Raw genomic sequence first — 22,398 nt, forward strand, 5'->3', positions numbered from 1 at the left:
AAAAAAACTCAGTTTATTAAAGGAAATGATTCTTCGCTTGTCTCTACTTAAAAAATAATTGATGATGTGACAAATTTTCAAAAGAGACTCATTACACCATTCATTATATAGCTGATGCGAGTCATTATAAAAATTAATTGGAAGTTAATGTAAGGCTGGAAACCACAAATTAATAACTTTCAGCTGGTATGACATTAAAAACTGGTTTTCCTCCTTCATGTTATGATTACATGATTTTTAATTTTCGATTTGATATCAATGCATTTGATTCGGAGTGAACAAAATGATGATGGTAACTACAGTAACCAAGAAAAGGTTTTAGAAAAAATTGGTTAGTAATAAAATAATACGATTCAATGAAGTACATTTTACTAAATCCAATAAACCCGCATTAAAATCTAAAGGAGAGAAAACTAAGAGAAATAATGTTATTGGAAACAAATTTCTCCATTTGTCTATTGACATTTTTCTATATTCGATAGGAATCTGATATATTAGTTTTCATACTCATATAAATGATAAGTTACCATCCTCATTAATCCAGACAGGGTTGAAAGAGTCCGTGTGTAAGTACGTAGTGATCGCCAAGAAAAATAATAAAGTAAATATTCCAAAAGAACGTATATGTAATAATTTGCATGAAAGGGGGGTGCGACCTGACCTAGAGCTTACTTACACTATAAATACAAATACATAAACACGGTCAAAACAAGGAACTTGTTTCAAAGAATATACAAGAAAGTAAAAACCAATTTTAGACGTTAAGAAGATCATGATTACAATGTTTTGGAATTGCATAGTTGTTTTATTATAATCACTATAAAAAATAGTTATTTGGAATAACTGAAAAATGCTCCTTCTTAAACCTTCTGCATTGTTTTTTCAAATTGAAATATTTCTTCAGTTCAGGGAAGAGATGTTAATCACTGGTTGCCAATTTTGTGATGTAAGGATGTCAGACAGTATTCCATCCAAATCTGTACGTCCATCTTTGAATTATTTGCAAATGCTGCGCACTAATATACTTTTTACTATACACCTTACATAGTTGAGAAAGAACGTCTACAGGAAGAACGTTTTTTGTACACAAAAACTGTAAACATTACTTAATTTGCACCGGACGTCATAATCCAATGACACTCATTACAAAAATACACATTATAGTCAGCTCGCCGGGGTGCGAACTGGGAAAAAGGAGCCAAGTTACACGCCACTCCTACCAGATGCTACCTGAAAGTGTTTCTAACGTCTTCAGCTCTTTGGAAACCCTATTTAATAAACAATCCTCGTATTTGAACTTCATAGTGGGAAGCATAGTTTTTTTGTTATTGTTAAAAAAGTCCAAAAACATACATTTTTGATAGAAAACTCATCGGATTCAATAGTGAGTAGCAAAAAAAGGATTACCTTAGTAAAAAGTAAATTTAATTTCTTAAATTCTTAAATTTATTTCATCCACAAATTTCCAAAAATAGTTTGCATTTGATAATTTTCACTCACGTAGAGGGGTGGCATTTAATCCTAGGGGAAATAAACAAGTCAGTACAACAACTTTTGAACCTCAAGTAATTTATTACTGTCATGCCAAATTTTATGACAATCGTTTTGTCTTGAAAGAATTGTTAGCTAGAAACCGTTGGTCAAAATACTATATTCAGTGAATATAGCTCCCAAATTTCGAAAAATTCTGACCAATGGCAAAGAAAACCGCGTATATTCGCAGAAATTCCCAGATATTGTGTATTAGATTGCTTGGAGTTGAAAGGTTATGTTGATAGATGCAATATTTTTCATGGTAAAGGAACATTTTTATTGAAAAATCACTCTTATGTCAATCCGCCGTAAAATAAGAGGTTCCAATATGAGACAAACACCTCAGCTTCTAAAAAATAGATTCAGGATTCATCAGTACGATGAAATAACTAAATATGTTTATGAAACTTATTTATTGAATGGAATGAATAATATTTAAAAAATGAGAAATACTTCAAGAATTTTTTGAAAATTGCCTTTTGGGAGAAATTGCTTAAATATTGTATATTTGCCAAAAAAAAAATGGGAATAACAAAGAAAGCCTTGCACAAATTATAATTCTCTTAGGATAAAAGTGATGAACAGACGTTTTTATTGAACTAAAGTTTTGTGAAATAAATCATGGTGTGTGAGAAAAAAAATCGTTAAGTTTATCAGAACTATTAAGCTTAATGAGCACTGAACTGTGCAATGTTACTGTTAACAAGGACAAACAATATTATGTACAGGAAAGAATAAAAATATTTTATATAAAACAGAACTTTCACCATCTGGTAATATTAAAGGTGTTGATTACAAATGCAAATGAAGTTATACCCTTAAACCAAAAATAATGATGTAACGAGTAAGCGATTTTCTTATAAATATAAAATTGAAGCAGTTCGTAAGTCACTAATATGTTCTTTCAGCTCCAGATGTTTTCCTTAAAAATGGAAAAAAATTAGCACAATAACCAACTTGCCAATGGTTGAGGTAAAATCACGGTGAATACTTCGATACAAACGATTCAAATCTATATCTTGAATTCAATTTCTGCAATATCCGATTATGTAAATGAATATCTATACACCTGCAGTAGGAAGCGTAGAACAGTAAAATCGTATTAAATGTCGGGAGAAATGAGGTTTTTCCTTTTCTTATGCTTGTACCCTATTGAAATAGTAATGTTACGTCACCGAGGGTTTGACCTACCTTTCTACTGTTTTCTTAAGCGAACAAAACACTTGGAAGTAGAAATAATAAATGAAATATATCTTGATGTTTTATTTTGTCCTTAGGCAGCGCTTTTACTCCAATAGCTTGCTAGAAGTATAAGAATATAAAAAAATATTTTTAGTAAAAAAATATAGTTATTGCGCACCAATTCGTCGTAGGCTGGATTGAACAGAGATTTCAATAGTAAACACTTAAAAACATGAAAACTATTAGGTATTAATATGGAAACGATCTTCCTAATGGATATATTAAAGAAATTTTTACTTTATGAAATTGAATTATAAGATGTAATAGTAATAAAACTCCACTCTATGGTCTATGGAGTCTTTTCCTTGCAATTATGAAAGCTCACTCCAGAAAGGATTAAATTATTCCGTAAAGCAAAGTTACTACAAAAGGGAGTTTCACAAGATCTGTTTGGAAACCAAGCAATTTACTTAACATTGACTAATGTTGACAGTTTAAGTGGAAAATAACACAATACCTATTGTTTGTGTGCTATTTGGTGAGTTGTGCAAGTTGAATCTTTTTTTGTTTTTGTAGGAAGTTTTGAACAATCTTAATATAACTCAACTGTGTAATTTTGCTTGTAAACTGTATACTTATATATCTTATCCGAAGGTTTCACGAGATTTAATTCATTTTTGCAAATTTGCTGAATAATTTATATTATAATCAAACTGCTGAAATGGAACTAGAACAAAAGGAAACGATAATAAAAAATGGATATCGAATTCAAATTGGAAAGTAAGCTCCTGGAAGTCAAAGTATTCGAGTTTCGCTAAGTAGGAATTTTTGAAACGTAAACGTAAATTTTCCCACCAATAACCATTCTCCCGCGAAAATTAATTACAGCGGGAAAACCTCCTTTTTGGAAATTTTTACATTTATTTCTTCACTACTAAACTATAGAGCTAGCTGTGAAACATTGGTCCTTTATTACTATTCAAGCTGTTCTTACTTCTTACATTTGGCAATTACAATTCATCTAACAGTTTAATATTAGAATATTAATTATATATTAATTAATATTTATGTCATGATTTTGACTGGCTTCGTGATCGGCAATACTTGATTTTTGGGTCCGTTCATATTTTAAATCAGCTACGTGTTCTTTAAACCGGAAACTAACGGATCTCTTAGTCTTCCGAATATACTTCCCGTCACAATTACTATAGCTAATTTTCCCAATTTGGTATTTCATCCTTGGGATTATCCAGCATCTGTTTCAAAATATGGTTGGGTTTATAAACCAATTTAAAATCTACTCTGTTAAGAATTCCCTTTGAATCCCTTTATATAAACAAGATTGGAAGGTACCATAGCATTTTCTTTCCATTTTTATTTCAAAGAAGGTGTTTTCTAAAAACTATGACGGTTAATGAACGTATTTAGAATTCTTTTATCATATCCGTTGAGTGCAGTTACATCAATTTTCTTATTGTATCTCTTGATGTTAAGTGAAAGTGGCCATATTATGTTGGATACTATGGTAAAAATCAGCCAAGATGTACCTACTATTTTAATTACTAAAGCATCTAAAAATTATAACTGTCCATTATTTTCCATTTTATAAGTGTACATTTTGAATTGAATTATCTTATTGAATATAGCGAAAATATCATCCACCTAGCGTGTCATAATCTAGGAAAATACAAAAACTATTGACTGATTTGCTTTATAATATTAATGATTGGACAAATCAAACAGTCGTAAAATTAGTTGAGGAAACCATAAAGTCATGTCAAATAATATCAATTGTTTTTTGAGTAAAATACCTCTATACTCAATTCTAGTCATCATAATAATTTTCAAATGTTTCGCCACTAAGGAAATCATGGTCTCCTGATGGATGAGAGACTTAGAGATGGAAACTATCGGATCTGATATAAAATATACTTTTTGGCTTTTACCAACCTTTCATGTACTTTGGAAATGTTTTTCTAAGCAACTTACCTGATGTTTGGCTGACTATTCTACCTCAAATTTCGTAAAGAGTCCAATAAACAATTATTCAATTATTTGTGGATGAACAAGTCACAATGCCTTTTGAAACGACGTACGAAACGACCTGACAAATGCGCAGAAATTACATTAATTTCTGGTACTTCACATAATTATTGTTCAAACGATCATAGTAAACTTTAAACATCAAATATGGTAAATTGCGAGATATGAATCTTTTCATGACGGAATACTTTTTAGTTTGTCACACTCTATATTCAAAATATAGGAAGTCAAAGGAAAATTCAGTATCCAGCATGTATATCACAATTTCTCGTAAGTTGTGACATTATTTTAAATAAATTTACATGTTCCTCAAGTTTACTCAACAAATATCTTCACCTGATTTTAATTATTATTATTATTGTATTATGTTTCCTTGAACTTGATATACTCGTGAATTGCTGTTATTGCTGATTACAGTTATTTTCCCCAATTACTTTCAGCGAAAAACAATAGAGCATTTCATCATTTCTGTCAACACTGAATAACTTCTGCAATTACAGTTAAAATTGTTTTCCAGGATCCCCAGAGGGAGCACCTGCCAAGGAAATTGGAATACCGCATATTCATCTCAGCGGTAGAAAGCGTACTCGACTTAGTATTCACCAAAATGTTTTGTCATATATACTCTTTCGTAATTTAAGAAAATGTAGACACGTTCATTTTTCTTATTGTCAAATTTTCATGTTCACATTCAGAGTACATATGACAGTTTGATCCCTGGAGAAATTCACAAATTTATGGTTCTTCTAATAACAAGTTACGTTTTCAACTGAATATTTCACAATAAACAAGCGTTATAAACTTAAACCGGTATTATATTCATAAATGAAAAGATTTCTAACAACATATCGTGCTTTAGCTAACAATAGGAACCGCATAAGTTATTTCTTTCAACGAAAAAGACTGTTTGTTTTCAAAAAGTGGTGGAACTTTTCTGGTTTTCCTTGATAAATACTGTAGTTAGCGATTAAGAAATAATTATTTTTGTGCTTCTAAAAGTTCTGGATATTAGGTCTCTTCTGTTTTAAAATTAGTTTTTTCAATAATTTTAGAAAGACAGATAGATATTGACGTTTTGACTTTTAGTCTTTATCAAAATATGATATAAACACTGACGAGTTGCATATTCATATGAATCAATAGATCACCTTCATAATGAACATCAAAATAAGAATAAAATCCAAATAGAAATTTGTTATAATAAGAAAAGATTTTATTAGAATTTACAAAATATATGATTGTGAACCTTGAATCTTCATAATTAAATTCATATTTTTCTGATATTTCATAGTTCGTTAATGCAGTTTTGTTTTTTTATCGTATTGATGACCTTTTAGTCTATTTTCTACCTACTAAGAAGTCTGCCCTATGTATCCTGATATTTCTATGCCTAGATATTTAAATTTCATCTTTTGTTGTATAATTCTATCATCTACAACCAGTTTACATCTGATAGGTGTTTTTGAGGTGATCATGCATTTTGTTTTTGCTGCAGATATCTTCAATTTTAAATTTTTTGCAGTTGTGTTGAATTTGAATAGCAATCTCCGTAGGTCATCTTCGTTTTCTGCAATCAGAACAGCATCATCGGCATAGCATAGGATCTTGACGTCGTGGTTCGCCATTTTATACCCTTTCTTCGGAATTCGTTCAGTAGGTATGCCATTGATTTCGGCCTGTATAAAGAAGAAGATACAGAAAGCATATCGGACAGTCCAGAAATCACAATTAACGAAGAAGCTGAAATAGAAGAAAGAGATTGAGAAACCGCATTAATGAAAATTGAGAACAGAAAAAGTCCGGGCCCAGACGGAATCTCAAATACGGTGGGAGAAGCCTGAAACAGCAGCTAGCAGCTATAACTCCCAAAATCCTATTAAATCAGAAAATTCCGGATGAAAGGCGCCTAAGTACCACAATTTAACTGTTCAAAAAAGGAGACAAAAAGATACCCGCAAACTACCGAGGCATAAACCTTTTAAATACAACCTTGTAGCTAGTAACAAATATCATGACAAACATAATGAATGAACTCACCACATTGAGCGATGAACAGCAAGGATTCAGATCAGGAAGACCTTGTACAGATGCGATATTTGTCCCGCAACAAATAACTGAAAAATCCATCGAGTATAACAAATCGACGTTCATATATTTTATGGACGTGGAAAAGGCATTTGACTGAATACAACTGAAGGACATGGTACACCTTCTAGACAACAGGCAAATCCCATATAACATCATAAAAACCATCGAAAACATTTACTAGAGAAACAAAATACAGGCCAAATTCAGAATCTGATTTGTTAGTAGGGAATTTTGAAATTTTGTATCAAAAGTTCTAACGTTTCACATAAACACCCATATTCGATGGTTGACAACCACATATTAACGGCATTATAACGATCACTTAAGAAGAATTCGATGCTGTCTTGAGATTTACGATTCTGGTGACAATCCCCACACCAAACTTAATTCGTGCTATATTAACTAGTCTATATATCATAAAACTGTGACTTTGACTGAGAAGACATTGAGTAACAGGTGTAACTAGGTTAGAATGACAATCAAATTTAGAAGATCCTAATATTTAAACCAGTAAGCAGTTGGCAGTACAACTAAGAACTTAAGTAGTTTCTCCCAAAATCTCAATAATTCTACTAACACTAACGAAATTCTGTTAATATCAAAATTCAAAACGTGAGAAAACTAATTCTAACGTATATTAGAATTGGGTATATTAACAATACCATGAATTTTCGATTTCGAATAGATCAAACCAGAATTAATCGAGAAATTAATCAGATTTTTTTGGAATACAATGCTTCAACTGATTCATAATTCGCAGTATGTTCATGTTAGCTTTAACCTATACTGAGGTACAAAATCAGTGCAAATAGAAAAAGTTTTCTTGATATTCTTTGAAGTTTTCTTTTTCTGGATAAGTGAACATGCGAACAACTAATAATCGAAATAATTAACTCACTTACGAAAACTTCAAAAAGTATGTGAAATTATTTCAAATTGCATGGTATAGACGTCATTAGACTTCAACATCTCAGCAAAAAATATAATTAACCACTTTCTTAACTGCGTTTCATTGTCGCATAGAAAACGACATTAACCAGCGGAAAACTAGGCACTTCATTAGCTAAACAAGAAGTGAGTTTGAATTCTTCTTGCTCTTCTGTAATTTTACTGTTCTTTTCTTTTATAAAACGCCCTGAATGAGAAAAGCAATAAGAACTCTGAATTGAGTCAATTGAGAAGCCGTTATTTTGCGGAATGTTTAAAATAAAAACTACGGAACGTTAAGCTAGAATCTACATTTCGGGAGTAGTTTTAGTTATATTTGCTAGAAACGAGCATTTATAATTGAGGATTTTATTGCCATAAAATTTTAATAATGGATAATTTCCTCAACCGTTTAAAATTCTTCCATTATTTTAAATCAACCAAATTTATTTCGATAAATTTTCGGTATGTTTTGGGGAAAAAATTTGGAAAATTCTCTATACAACATTTTTCATGAACTCCATTACGATCCCAAAGAAAATTTTATCTCTCTTTTTAACACGTTACATAGTTGAGATGCAATCAATTTTAATATCAGTAATTGATAAATTGGATAAATTCAGATGATAATTTTGCTCTGAAAACTGCTTGTTTAGTAATCCGGCAACTTCATCACACATGTCTGCGTGTTTTTTCATTTTCATAGTAAGTGACACAACCGATAAAAAGTGTGTACTTCATCATATAAAATTGGAAAATTTGTGGTTTATCCGTGTCTTTGTTAACCACATCATCGAAAAGATTACTAAGATCAAACGCTGAAGTTGGTATCAGACGACGTTTCAAAAAAGGTTGCTGGTACTTTCCTCTCATTATTGAGCAGTGTACCGAACATAAGTTTTTCTACTAATCGTATCGATGAAAAGCAGGTATCCATGGTTATATTACGATTTTTGTTATTGAAACTTCCTGTCAGCTTCAATACGTAACTGTATGTCCAAGAAAAGTGCTCATACTCCTATAGCGGAAAACGATGCTTCAACTGTATATAAAGGTTGATTCTGATGTTGTGTAAAAATACCTACTACTTGTCCACTGACATACCAGTCCTGTTCTATTAAAAGAAACAAAATTTTTGCGGATACGCAAAATGCCCAGAAAAGCTTTATACGTGTTTTTATAATCGGCGGCAATTTGTTTACATTATTTCTTTAGAATCTATTTCTAAGAAGGCCTTATTGTTTGTCTACATTCTAGGACCGAATGATCGAGAAGTGCGTTTTTTATAAATTGGTCCTCGTTCATCAGTGAGAATGTGAATAATCTGATATCATCCCGAATACATCCTGATAGACAAGTAAACAGTGTGTTTAAATAAATAAGTATATTAAGAAACACAGTGCCTAGTAATAAGTCCTAGTGTATAGTTGTAGTGTGGATAGTCATTAGTTTAATGCATTTACTGTTGCAGTGCGTGGATGAATTGAGTTTATAAACTAGAAACACTGTGTGAATAGACCATTAAATATAGTTTAAATGAATTGTAAGGCAAATATAGAAAACTTTAATAATTATATGTTCTCAAATTAATATATCCTTTATTTGAATTCATTCATCCATTTTCCAAGTAGTTTCAGGGTTGTTGTTCAAGTAGATAACGTTCTTCGCTCAAAATTTACTTAAAGTATCGATTTTCATTTCGCAGAACACCATTCTTATATCTCTTTTTATGGACTTTGTAAACATTTGAAAACTTATTTTTACTTGAAGATGAACGATCTAGATGCAACGTCATATATTCTCTCCTTTCATCTTGTTTTTATTATTTTTCATAAAAATATTTGAATTTTCTCAGCTCCATTACGATCCCAATGAAAATTTTATCTCTGCTTTTCAAACGGTCCATAGCTGAGATGTAATTAATTTTAATTTACATTTAGAATACTATACAAAAATAAAAATTACTTATTTATTATTTCCAATTCAAAAATATAATACCATTGTTGAATTCGTTAATTTGCAATAATGTTAATTGAATACTTGACATTGTTAAAGACCTCTAGGTGATAATAGACTAGACACTAACATTGCAGTGGCAAATCATCCGTGCTGTCGTAATGGCAACGTTTTCTCGACTAATACCAAACACCGATAGCCTAAGAGTAATCTTCTTTCTTACTTTGCAACAATGCAAGCGATTATACACTTCGTAAGGTATCAAAGGTAGGTTATTGCGCAAACAATCTCAATCTATCTTTTGAACAAAGGCGTTTATCTAGGACCCTCGGCAAGCTCGTGAGGATACACAAACGAATGTTCGAACAGTAGATCGTGAGGACACCACATTGTGTGATTTTGTTTCAGGAAATACGACAAAATGGATTACAGCCTCACATATTTAATTCAAAGGTAGCTAGCTAGCTGTCTGTTGTTTTTATTTCCCACTATCAAGGTGACTAAACTTTTTGACATAAAATTTCTCACTAGAAACGGATGTCTATCAACATCCGAGAAGATCCTCCTTGTGAGTTTTGCTCAGGTGATGAGCTCTGTGATACACTTGAGATTTGATTACCAAAGTTGGTCGTTATACGGTAGCGATGTTAATAGGGAGTACCTATGAGATCCAATAATATTCTCCCATTAATGTTGGCGACTTTTGGGTAGTGGAAAAAATATTGTTAATAAAAATTGACGAGGACCATAGAGGTTCAGTCATACATAGTAAAATAGAGAAGTTCTAGTATGGAAAAATACTGCTCCGCGGTATTTAGAACAAAGGAGAGAAGGTTTTTGTAGGGTACAAATCTCAAATTATCCCCTGACTTGACTCGAGGCGAAATCAATCTACTTCATTTTGTTATTTATGCTTCCAGATTCTCAACATTAATCGTTTTGAACTGCTTCTCAAGCATCCTTGTACAAAAAGTCCAAGGGATTGACATTTGGAAATATAGCTAGTGTTACTAATAGATATTTGCAAACTTCAAGCTATTTTTAACGACAGTCATGTAGTTTTCATGTCTAATACCTAGATTTTTGGTGTTCAAAGAAATAGCAATGTATAAATTTTGATTTTTTTTATAATTGATATCAGTGGTGTTGCGTGTACTATTATAGACGTGGTTGCACACTCTTGTTGGTTCACTCGGAAAACCTGGTATCTTCTCCTTTTTTTTTTTTGGTGTTTTTTTTTTGAAAACTTTTTATTAACCTAACTCAACCTATCGATCGTGTTGTCCTCCGTTTTAATTTGCCTGTTGCGCGATCAATGTTGCTATGAGTGTCTTCATATTCTGCAGTATACTCAATAGTTCAGGCGATACTTGTCCTGCTGAAGCTGGCGTTTTATTAGCGGCTAGTACGTTGCTACCTCCTGGTTGTGTGGTTTTCGTCGATGATTTATTTGTTTCTATCTTCTTCGAGTTTTTAAGTCAACCCCCGTAGTTCGCACGGTGCTCTCCTCCACAGTTTTTCTATTTTACTGCAGCACGTGCTTTTTCTGTGGTGGAAGTCTTGTCACCTGTAGCATTGTACAGGTCTGTCATGCTTTTTTTGTTACACACTTCTTTTGTGTGGGGGTGTTCTGTTGTCGGCGTTTTTCTGTATATGGCTCGTAAGCTGCCACCCTTTTTTTGGTTTCAATCGATTTTTCCTCAGCGTAGAGGTGTCCTTTTATGACTAGCTTCCATTCCATAAAAGCATTTTGATTTACTCCATCAGCAACTGATAGATTTATTTATGGTTGAAAATCTGATATAAGTTTTATTATTCAGATTTATCGGCTTCGTAGTTCTACCTGGAAGATCAAAGCCTTTGTAACCTTCATATTACCTTGGAGAACGCTTCGTTATCTTTATTATGACTTTTCTCTCGTCCTCAGGATGTACTTGATAAATGTATATCACAAAAATGGTTTAAGACTAGGTACATACTAATAATAGTAAAAAATTGAAACTGTATAAATTTGAGGGACGAAGGTATACTCTATCCACGCCTAGCTACGGTAAAGCTACGGATTAGTAAAGATAAAAAATTGATATTTAGAAGTTATGTGTTACTGATCACACATATAAAAATAGCAATCAAAGTGGCAAACAATGAATTTTATCCCAAAATACAAACTAAGAGTATATATATTTCATGATTCAATTATTGAGTTTGATGTTGATTCAACAAACAATAGTTAGAGAAACCGTGAATCTATCAAGTTTTAAGCAGGCCCCCAAGGGCAACAAAGTTAGAAAACGTTACGTGAAGATTTATCAACTCTCTATTGTCTTATATGAAATCACACGACATAGGTGAAGCGAATATATCATTATTAGTATAAGCTATACGACCTCAAAAGTTATCCAGTATCTTTATCTTACTGGAAACGTATATTTTCAAAGTTGCCGAGAGAAAATGGAAACGTCACAATAAATTATGTTGTTTGTCTACATAGACAGCGTTCCAAATACCAATGAGAATTCGGTAATATTAACAAGTGGAATAAATGACTCAAGCCTGCTGATGTTTGTCCTTTTCGACTCGAATATAAGACGGAATCAATATTGTTAGACATTGACTCGCATTTCGAATGGTAATAATATAATATTCATTCAAAATAGAATATGATATGCTTGGAATAGGAATATAATACGAGGCGCAATGGAAAAATACTGTGATTTATATCATTAAACATAGGTCAGACACATTTTTCAAACATGTTTTCCCTTTTTGTACTCAAGTTAAATGAAATGAATTCATTTTTGTCATGGTTATCAGTCTACTTCGTTATTGACGCTTGACGAAGCATCTTGCCAATGTACATCGAAGGTATCAGTACTTTTGATGATGATTCTGCAATATTAAAAAAAAACAAATTTATAATAACGTCCAGAGGGTATGTGAAATATTTGTTCGTAGTCAAAACAGTCCTAATTGAATTCAGTGAGAAGGGCTATATTGATAAATGTATTCTAAACATAGGAAATTATTAGTCAAGGTCCCATTCTAATTGATTCTTGTGAGATTTTCTAATCAAAATAGAATACAAGATACGAAAAGTGCATCCTCTTTGAAAGTGTTTTAAGTTTGAGGAGGATTTGCGGTGTTTAAGTAAAATTCTAATCAAAATATGTTGCAATTTTCCAAAGTCATTATCAAAACAAACAACGAAGCAAATGTTTGAAATAAAAAATGTAAAAAAGTGATATAAAACTTGAATCTATGTCTGGAAGCATTTATTATAGGTTTATTACAAAATGGCCTCTTCTGCTCTATCGTAGCCATTTCAATATCACATTCTAGTACATTTTAAAAAAAGTAAATGATGACATGGTGTTAAATCTGGTGAATAAAGGGATTGTGAATATATAAGCAAGGTTTTATCGCCAACAAATTCGCTAATCATCAGGATTATCATGAGAAACACGAAACGGGTTATTTGAATTGAAACGTCTCTGTTCTGCTCCCATACTTCCACTATCTCATAGCTTCCACTCCCTATAGAAATTTTCTTTTAGTCCTTGATAAGCCATAAGTCTGCCTAGTTTTCCCATACAGTGGCCAAGTTGATTCAATTTGTTGCTGTTTTTTTATTGAGGTTTTGCCTCGTTGGATTCATTTAATGGTGGATACAACAATCACGAATAATGGTACAACGGCTCATACATTAATTTACAAAATTCAATTTGGTCTCTACATGTTTTTGGAGGAAACGGGTTCGTTCCTAATCATTTCATTTTCATTCAAGATAATGGTGCTGGACCCAAACATCATACATAAATGTGAAAAAATTCAGAAACTCTTTTTTCTCATTTCCAAAATACTGTAAATGAAATTTCGAATACGTATTACGTTCACTGTTCAATGATATACGTAAAACCAACGTAAATTCAACTTCATAAGTCCCATGAAGAGAGTACGACTTTGAGAGAACTAAAACGTTCAATCTAGTAGCGTCACCTCTTCTTGAACTATATAACTTGCACAGTGTGTAACCAGTTGTTATAAACATTTAGTTTTTCGAAAATCAGTTGTCGCAAAGTCTATAGTCTCTAACTGAATATTTGATCAGACGAGTAAATTATCTAGAAAAAAAATTGAATCATATATTACAGGGTGGGCAAGATTAAGTGCATGCTTCATCAGAAAATAGTAGAGGAAATGAACTTTAGGACAATTATTTTCTCAATAAATAATCTCCATGGTAATTATTACCTTCATACAAACGAACAAATCTACCCGTTGAATAGTATATTCAGAAATTAGATTATTTTCTGCTAGTTTCCAAGTCCAATATTTATTGTTTCCACTCGAACATCAAAAATCTCAATCCAAATTAAATTAAAATAGATCTTGCTGTAGATAAAGTTTTTGATTTTTAGTTTATTTCTAAAGGAATTTGATGTTTGCGAATCTCCCATTTTCTAAACTAACAAGAACTAAATCGAACGAAACTAATATTACCACAAACTTGGAATAAATCAAATTAAAAATGAAGATTACTGGAGAAGAAAATTCAAATACTAACTTATAGTAAGTAAAAAACTAACTTTTATCTAATTCCCTCTACTACAAGTAGACACTTTGATCCTCAAAGAATTCAAAGACTAACGAAACCTCAACACAAAAAAAGATACAGCCAATGCAAACCACAATGGCAACATCTCAGCCTTTTCATAAATTCTTTGAATACATAAACAGTGGCGTATTCCTTTTCATGTGTTTACTTTTCATTTATATTTGAGACTGTTTCTTGTCTTGTTTTCCCGTATATTTGACGTTCGTTAGTAAGCAGAGAAGGGACAAAAGACTGATTATTCTGTGTCAGTTGATGTTGGAATATCAACAAAAATAGATGAAGCTGCTTGTTAAACTATATTTAGCTATCCGGATAAAAAGAAAAGTAGCAGCCATCAGTTGATTTACACCGTAGTTCATAAAATATAAAACTGTAAATTTCACTTAAATTGTTCAACTTTTTATCATAAACATTTTCCTTATTTCGATGTATGCGAACTATTTCTTCTATTTTTTCATGTTTCAATACTTTTTGAATCTATCGCATTTTAAGATTTGTATTATTTTTTCACCGTATTGATCATTTTAATCCATTTCCTGAATACTGAAATATCTGTCCTATGTAAGCAGCGTCACAATCAGTACAAACTCAAAATCATTCATCTTTTTTGAGATATAGGATGATATGAAATAAATTTTTAATATTTTGAGGGAAAATTTGGTTTCGACTAATTCTGTTTCATGTTATTGTTAATTTCATATAGGGTGACATCAAAAATTTCATTATTTTGTTCGATTACGATTAAGAATTAAAGTTTTTTATGATAAGAATTGAATGTTTGATTTATATTTTCAATTTCCTTCGCTATAGCACAAACATGAATTTAATAACTACTATGTATTTCTTTAATGTTAACATCTTTTTATAGTTGTCGAATTTGCTATCCATGCTACCAATTACTGTGAGTACTACCAGACAAATTACTACAAAAATCCATAAAAAATTTGATAAGACACAAAACTCGTGACTTTCTGGTCATTTATTATAAGAAAACTTTGCCCAGCCTCACTTTTACATTAAAATACCTAGAATTTTCCTTAAAAGTTTAGATGAACATTTGAATTTTATGAGATTTATTTGATTTCAATACAAGGTTTATTTGGTTTACATTGTACCATTGTTGGCTTTGAAATTGGAACTGTCGAATTTCAATTTCAAATCTACTGAATGATACTTAATATATTAATACATATACAATAAATTTGGTACTTTTTGTTCTGCATACATTACATAAATATTGCGGCAAATTTAGTCTTCTTGAAACAAATCAATTTACTTTGGTAAACCATTGTCTCTTTTCATGCTTCTTCAGAAGCTATCGAATTATTCACAATTTCCCAAATTGTACTTTAAGGGATGTTCGTTAAAGCTGATGTCGCATCGCTCTACTGACTTTTAACTATCATTTTTGCCTCAACGCAAACATTTTCGCTGTTTGGTAGACATTTTAAAAGAGTATCAAGCTTTATAATACTCGCTCGAAATGAACAGACACAGACAAAGGCGTTGGGACCATACATAATCCGTCACTGTTAAGGTCAGGTATTAATATACGGGTACAGTCTATTCTACTAAGTCTTTGCTTAGAAAAATCTCATACCTCTAATTCTAATATAAGATTAAGAAATATATGTGAAATATATTTCCATTAAAACTATTAAGGTTCTTTATTCACATCACCATTAACTGATTCTTAGACATCTAGAAGCTTATTGTGTATTTTCGTGTTAAGTATGCAAAAACTCAATTTAAAATTTTAGGCGAAACCTAACTCTTGGTTGGGAATATATGAAGGCAAGAACATTCAAAATTTTTGAAGATCTATCATCTTAGACTCTTGCATAATAAAATTGGTGAAAATTTACCAATCAAATATAACATTTCCGATACAGTTGTTCATAATATAAAATATAGAAATATCTGTATCTTGATGTTGAAGCTTTTAAATTAATATCCCATCAATAACCTCAACAATATCTATCATATTAACAAATTTTCTTTAAAAGAAATTTGCGAGGAACTAAGAAGACAAATTGTTGAAGACTTTATTAAATATACAATTTATTCTTTCTTTGATAATGCAGAATAATATCCACCTCAGTATATAACCAATCGAGCTTTTTGCTGGATTTAAGCATTTTATCAAAAGTTTGGTTTCAAATTTCTCTCTCCGTGAATGTGCATCTCTGAAAACTCTCGTTGGAAACATCAATATTCAATCGTATTACATTTGAGCGGAATAATTATTATACCAAAAAGGGATATCAATCTCAAAGGTGCCTCTAATTAGCAATAAGCTTGGTAAATTTCTGGTAGAATACATACACTTTCTCATTAGAATTAATTATTTGGTATGAAGCAACGAATAAAAACAAATATATTGATAGAAGGAATATATTTAGTTGTTATATATGTAATATGAGTCAGATGTTTCCATATCTCACATTGAAATAACACTATACAAACATAAATTATTGAACATTCTGTTTTTCTAATCAGTCAGTTGAATAGTTTATATTTATGTAGTTGAAATATTCAATGATGACTTCATAATATGAAATTTGCAGAAATTTCCATTCATTAAAGTCTATTTGTTAACGTCTATTCTTGATTAAAATATGAATTGAATGTTTATCTTTTGCATTTAAACGTAATTAATTAAAGACTTAGGTTGAAATACTGTCGTTTCACTAGAAACTTGATTCAACTTTAATAACGACCCCAGATACTTTGGAATTAGCATCATGTATATTGTAAATTGTATAAGACATATGCGTTTCGGTCAATATGAAAAAATATACATGTCTCCGTGTCTTTTTTCATAGTAAGTGACATAACTGTTCAAAAGTGTGTACTTCGTCCTATGAAATGAGAAGACGTCCTATAAAATTTCTGGTTTATCAGTATCTCTGTTAACAAAATCATCGAAAAGATTACTAATATTACACTAGATCAAACGCTGAAGTTGGTATCTGACGACGTTAAAAAAAGGTTACTGGTACTTTCCTTTCATTCTCGAGCAGAGTACCGAACATGATAAGTTTTTCTACTAATCGGATAGATGAAAAGCAGCTATCTATGGTTATATTACGTTTTTTGTTGTTGAAACTTTCTGTTAGCTTCAATACGTACCTTGTCTTAATAGAATCTAAGAGCTATTATTATTGATCGTGTTGTTTTTCAAAAAGTATACAACAAATGAATGGTCACTTCCCCTAATTTCAAATTTATATAGCAGAAAACGATGCTTCAACTGTTTATGTAGGTTGCTGATTGTGATCTTGTGTGAGAATACCCACTTATAGTAAATAGAATTGCTACAAATTTGTCCACTGACGTAGATCGTGAAGCCATTCCTGTTCTATTAAAATAATCTAAATTTTGGCGGATGCGAAATGTTAATGTTTTTATGTACGGCGGCAATTTGTTTACATTTTACATTTAAACACTGTTCAAACGTATTATGAGGCAGAAATAACACTATCCATCCATTTTCTAAACCGTTTCATAGTTGTTGTTCAAATAGATAACGTTCTGATCTCAAAATTTAGTTTGAAGTATTTATTTCCATTTCGCAATACTCTTATATCTGTTTTTACGGACTTTGTAAACATTTGAAATTTTCACTTGGAGATGAACGATCTAGATGCAACGTCATATTATATACTACCCATTCATCTGGTTTTTATTATTTTTCAAAAATATTTCAATTTTTTCCAGTTTCTGTGAAATGTTGAAAGTGTATCATATACTTACAAGTGCATAAAAATCTGGTCAAGAGTATATGTTAAGTTCATGTTGTCAAAAACCAATTCAATTTTTTGAAATATATTGGAATACTGATAATTTATTATAATTTGTGATGGTTTTTTTTAAATGACCTTTATAAACTATCATCGCTATCACTCGTTGTGGGTTCCTTCGAACTTTCTTCTTCTGAAGGGAACATAATTGGGTCCCAGATGTTCCCTAGCTTATCAATTGACGCCAAAACTTCTAGAATTTTCGGCGATAATGTTTTCTTTTTCGTTTCTCTATTGACTTTCTTAAACTAGTAATAACTGGATCGGATGGCACAAGTAAAATATTAAAAAGATATGCATTCTTTTATGCTTCTCCGATATGGTTCCAAATGTTTATTCATGGATTCTTGTGCTTTTCGGGTAATTACATTATAAAAAAAATTACGAAGTTTGGTTTTCTTCTTCTAGTTTCCTCGCCAATGATTTCAAAAGTTACTTGGGTCTGTTTTATTAAAAAAGTTGCTCTAAAAATCTTGTTTTCGTTCTATTAGCAGTTCTCGAGAATGCAAAACACAGCTGATAAGAGCTACGCTCCACAAATTTTTAGGTTCTTCACTATGCCCTTCAGATGTTGAATAATCACGAACAGCATCCTGAACATAAAGAGAGGCGTGCGCCAACTCGTGATTTTAATACCAGTCATCAAATTTCAACCCCTCTTACAATGTGCCAACTCATGATCGTGGTTGTCATGAAGATTAGACAACTCGTAATGGAAAATTTTGCAACTAGCGATTTAATTATGAAATGAACGTAACTTACTTCCATCGTTATGGCACTATGCTACATATCTTTCAACATTAGTTTTTTAAATTCAAAATCATCAAGTAATTTATTTCTCAGCTGATATTGATTAGTACCTACCTGATGCTAAAATCAAATTTAAAGGATTTATAAATTCCAGGTTTTAATTTTTGGATATTTCAACTTAGATACTAAATTTTAGGTTATCCTCCTGATGAATCCATCCAACGAGTTGTATTATGTACTCGGACTACCTTTTCGTTTACCTGAAATATCCCTGTACGAGTTGGCGCGTCCTTATCTCAACGGATTAAAAATCGTCACGAGTGGTAGCGCACCCAAATGGACATTTTCCAGTATTATTTTCAAATGGTGAAAAGATTCTTAAGTTTCAAAGAAAAAGGTGTAAAATGGAGCAACTGCATATAAATATCGGTACATAGAAAATACCATATTTTCATACGGGGTAAATATAGACAGCTATTTTTTTTAGCAGATTCTTTATACTATACTTTTGAAAAAAAAACCCAATACTTGACTAGGCGTGACTAATTTTGTATCTCTACAAAAAGTTTACTATTTGTTGACTAGATTATAACCAAAACGTTAATAAATAGTTCGAAATTCTCTTTAGATTTACACACTTAGATATTGGATCAGCAATTGTGTGATGCGTACTGATTGCATACATTCAAGAGACCTTAAATGAGAAAAATCAACGTTTTAGGCAAATATTGCACCCCATTTCAGACCCAACATTCTTTTTGCACAATTAGCAAGTTTTCAGATCATCGCGCCCACTGTGCATTGTAGTTATTCAATATATCATAGCAGAAATGTGAGAAAATACACAAATCGAGTTGTTTTATTATTCCATTTTCCTTTAGGTTTTACTGTATTCTTATTACTCCAAAAATGATCAGTATGGAAGTGGAAGCTTCATTATTCAAATAACTATAGTTATAATGAATGAGTATGAAGCTCTTGGCTCGTTTCATAATTCAGTTAGCAACCCAAATAAATATCATAATAAAATGGAATGTAGTTATTTAATAACTACGTAATGGATATGTAGAAAATTGAGAATGATGGTGCATTCTCTAGATAAAAAGCGGGAGTATATGGAAAGAGCACAACATTTATTTCATTACAATTGAAAAATAGAAACTCAATTATTTGTATAAGAAAATTGATATCGCTCATAATTTTCATATTTTCTGTATGAATCAACTTGAAAGTGTTTATGAAATGTCAAGTATATAGTTCATAAGAATCGCAAATTGAAATTATCGCTGACACAAATTGAGATTCACCTCTCCTAAAACAAAATATGAAGGAATACATTTCCAACTAGATCCTTATATAAAAATACACAGTGCAGCTTTTAAAAAAATATCGAATATCAAAATTAGAACTTCATCTACAGTCGGGTGTCAATATTTTGAACAAAGATCTAATAAAGCTTCTGAATATTTTATATTATGTTAAACTATAGTTTTCTTTAAGCTGAAAAGTTTTTTTAGAAAGTTTTTGAGATAATAAGCGACTAAACCACTAATTTATATATTTGCATCTTTATTTGTGTCGATTAGTTTATTAGAAATTTTTTTTGGTGTGAATCTATTGCTTGCAACTAGTTACTTTCCAAATGAAATATGGCATCTAATTTATCATGACTGGTTTATATTTGTTCCAAAACCGAACTTTTCCAATCCCATGGAAAAATACTGTTCTTTTATCCGCAGTTTGGTTGTCACATAATTCAATTGTTATCAGGCTGGATATATATTATCTTTCTAGACTGTGTCTTGAATTCGAAAGAGCACAAACAAGCCGATATAACAAGAAATTGAGTAGACGCGTTATATTTATTAAAATTATACATAGGTTTGTAATCCTTATATTCAATCCGCGGACGTCATTCCATATGGTAATCGGAAATTGTCCTAAAAACTGATGACTTTTTAACTAATTGGGGTTGTAACCCAAATATTTTACAGTGGATGTACAAGGTAATTGTAAAACCAATCATCACGTATGGGGCAATGGTTTGGGGTACTAGAACTAGTCTTAAACCACGTAGAACAATCTCTCAAAGACTGACTTGCTTATGTGCAACCGAATCCATTAAATCGTACCCAACAGCTGCACCAGAAGTGATTCTAAACCTTCCAAGTCTCCATATAGTACTGAAAAGCGAGATTCACCAAAGAAAATTCTTCCATAAATAATGACCAAACTTCATCAATCCTAAGCTATAGAAGTAAGTGGAATCATAACACCATACCAAAAATTATACAAATATGTTATTTTCTATCAGTTCTATTCTCTCTAAGTCATGATAGTCTGATATACTCGATTGTGATTTCTAGTAAGTCGGTGAGCCGTATTTGAGTATAGTTTACTTGCCGTTCTCTGTTTTTATACATTATATATAAATTTGAAACTCGTTGGATATGCCGTTTTTGAAAGATGGTTAAAGAAGGCTTGCGTAATCTAACAAAGAGGCTATGGGTTTATCAAGGCTTTTGTTGCTTCTTCTTTGACTCAAATGTCGACCTCTTTATTTCCCTGATAGCCTTCCTGACCGACCTCTCACGCTATGGAAATAGTTTTGGTCTGATATTCTAGGAATTGATTGCCTTTAGAATAGCTTCTCTACCCGATAAAAGACAATGTTTCCATTTGTAATATATTTCGTTTATCATGGAATCACAATGGACATTTCCATACTTTTGTTGGTGTTTAAGTCGTCAGAATACCTAATTAGATCTACTTTTATATAGGATCTCATCTCCAATCTTTCCAAACATTCTGAAAGCTTGGACAACACACCAAGCATTTTTCGATCCGATACCCAAGCAGCAATTAGAGCTTTGAATTCCAATATCAAATACAATCTCGCTAGGCAAGAAAAATAAAGTTACCATACAATGGATTCCTGGATACACCGGTGGAAAATGGTCATAGTGAAGGGCTTGTCTGCCAAAGCGTAGGCAGACAAACCCTTCACTACTAGTATCAACTACAGAATAATGGAAAAAGCAATGCAAAAGAAGATATAAGCAAAACCAATTATTGGGAGAACCTACGATTGTACTCCCAGTTTATAGCTTCTCAGACTATTGTTTATTTTGATGAGTTATCTGAAAAATTAACCTACAAGACTATGGACACATTATTCAATTTTGAAATCTACACTATCTATCAAACATGAAGTGGTTATATATATATATATATATATATATATATATATATATATATATATATATATATATATATATATATATATATATATTCCAATCTAAGTAAATCTTTTGGTTCTTAATGTAATGTGAATGGAAATATGAAAAATAATGAAAAACTGAAAAACTGATTTCAGTAGGTAGCATGTATTTTTGGTATTATGGAAAATTGCAGAAAGGATGAGCTGCAAAAGTTGAAACCCTCATAGTAATAGCTAAAGATACAAAAGCAACATGAACATTTAATGTTAGTGGAAAATAT

General features: G+C 31.4%; 1 protein-coding gene and 1 long non-coding RNA gene across 4 annotated transcripts in view; one reads left to right on the forward strand and one right to left on the reverse strand.

Moving 5' to 3' along the window:
* LOC130901269 (lachesin-like) overlaps nucleotides 1-22,398 on the reverse strand; it is a 389,818-nt gene that overhangs the window by 314,043 nt on the left and 53,377 nt on the right. The window lies entirely within an intron of this gene.
* LOC130901270 (uncharacterized) overlaps nucleotides 1-22,398 on the forward strand; it is a 107,719-nt gene that overhangs the window by 45,895 nt on the left and 39,426 nt on the right. The window contains exon 4 of one of the 2 annotated variants that reach the window (XR_009060261.1): nucleotides 9,031-9,359. The exons of the other annotated variant lie outside the window; for it this stretch is intronic. This is a non-coding gene — a long non-coding RNA (uncharacterized LOC130901270). Of the gene's footprint in view, nucleotides 1-9,030; nucleotides 9,360-22,398 lie in introns of those variants that run through there. 2 annotated transcript variants of the gene reach the window in all.

Source organism: Diorhabda carinulata, chromosome X (genome assembly GCF_026250575.1).
Source record: "Diorhabda carinulata isolate Delta chromosome X, icDioCari1.1, whole genome shotgun sequence".
Classification (NCBI taxonomy): Eukaryota; Metazoa; Arthropoda; class Insecta; order Coleoptera; family Chrysomelidae; genus Diorhabda; species Diorhabda carinulata.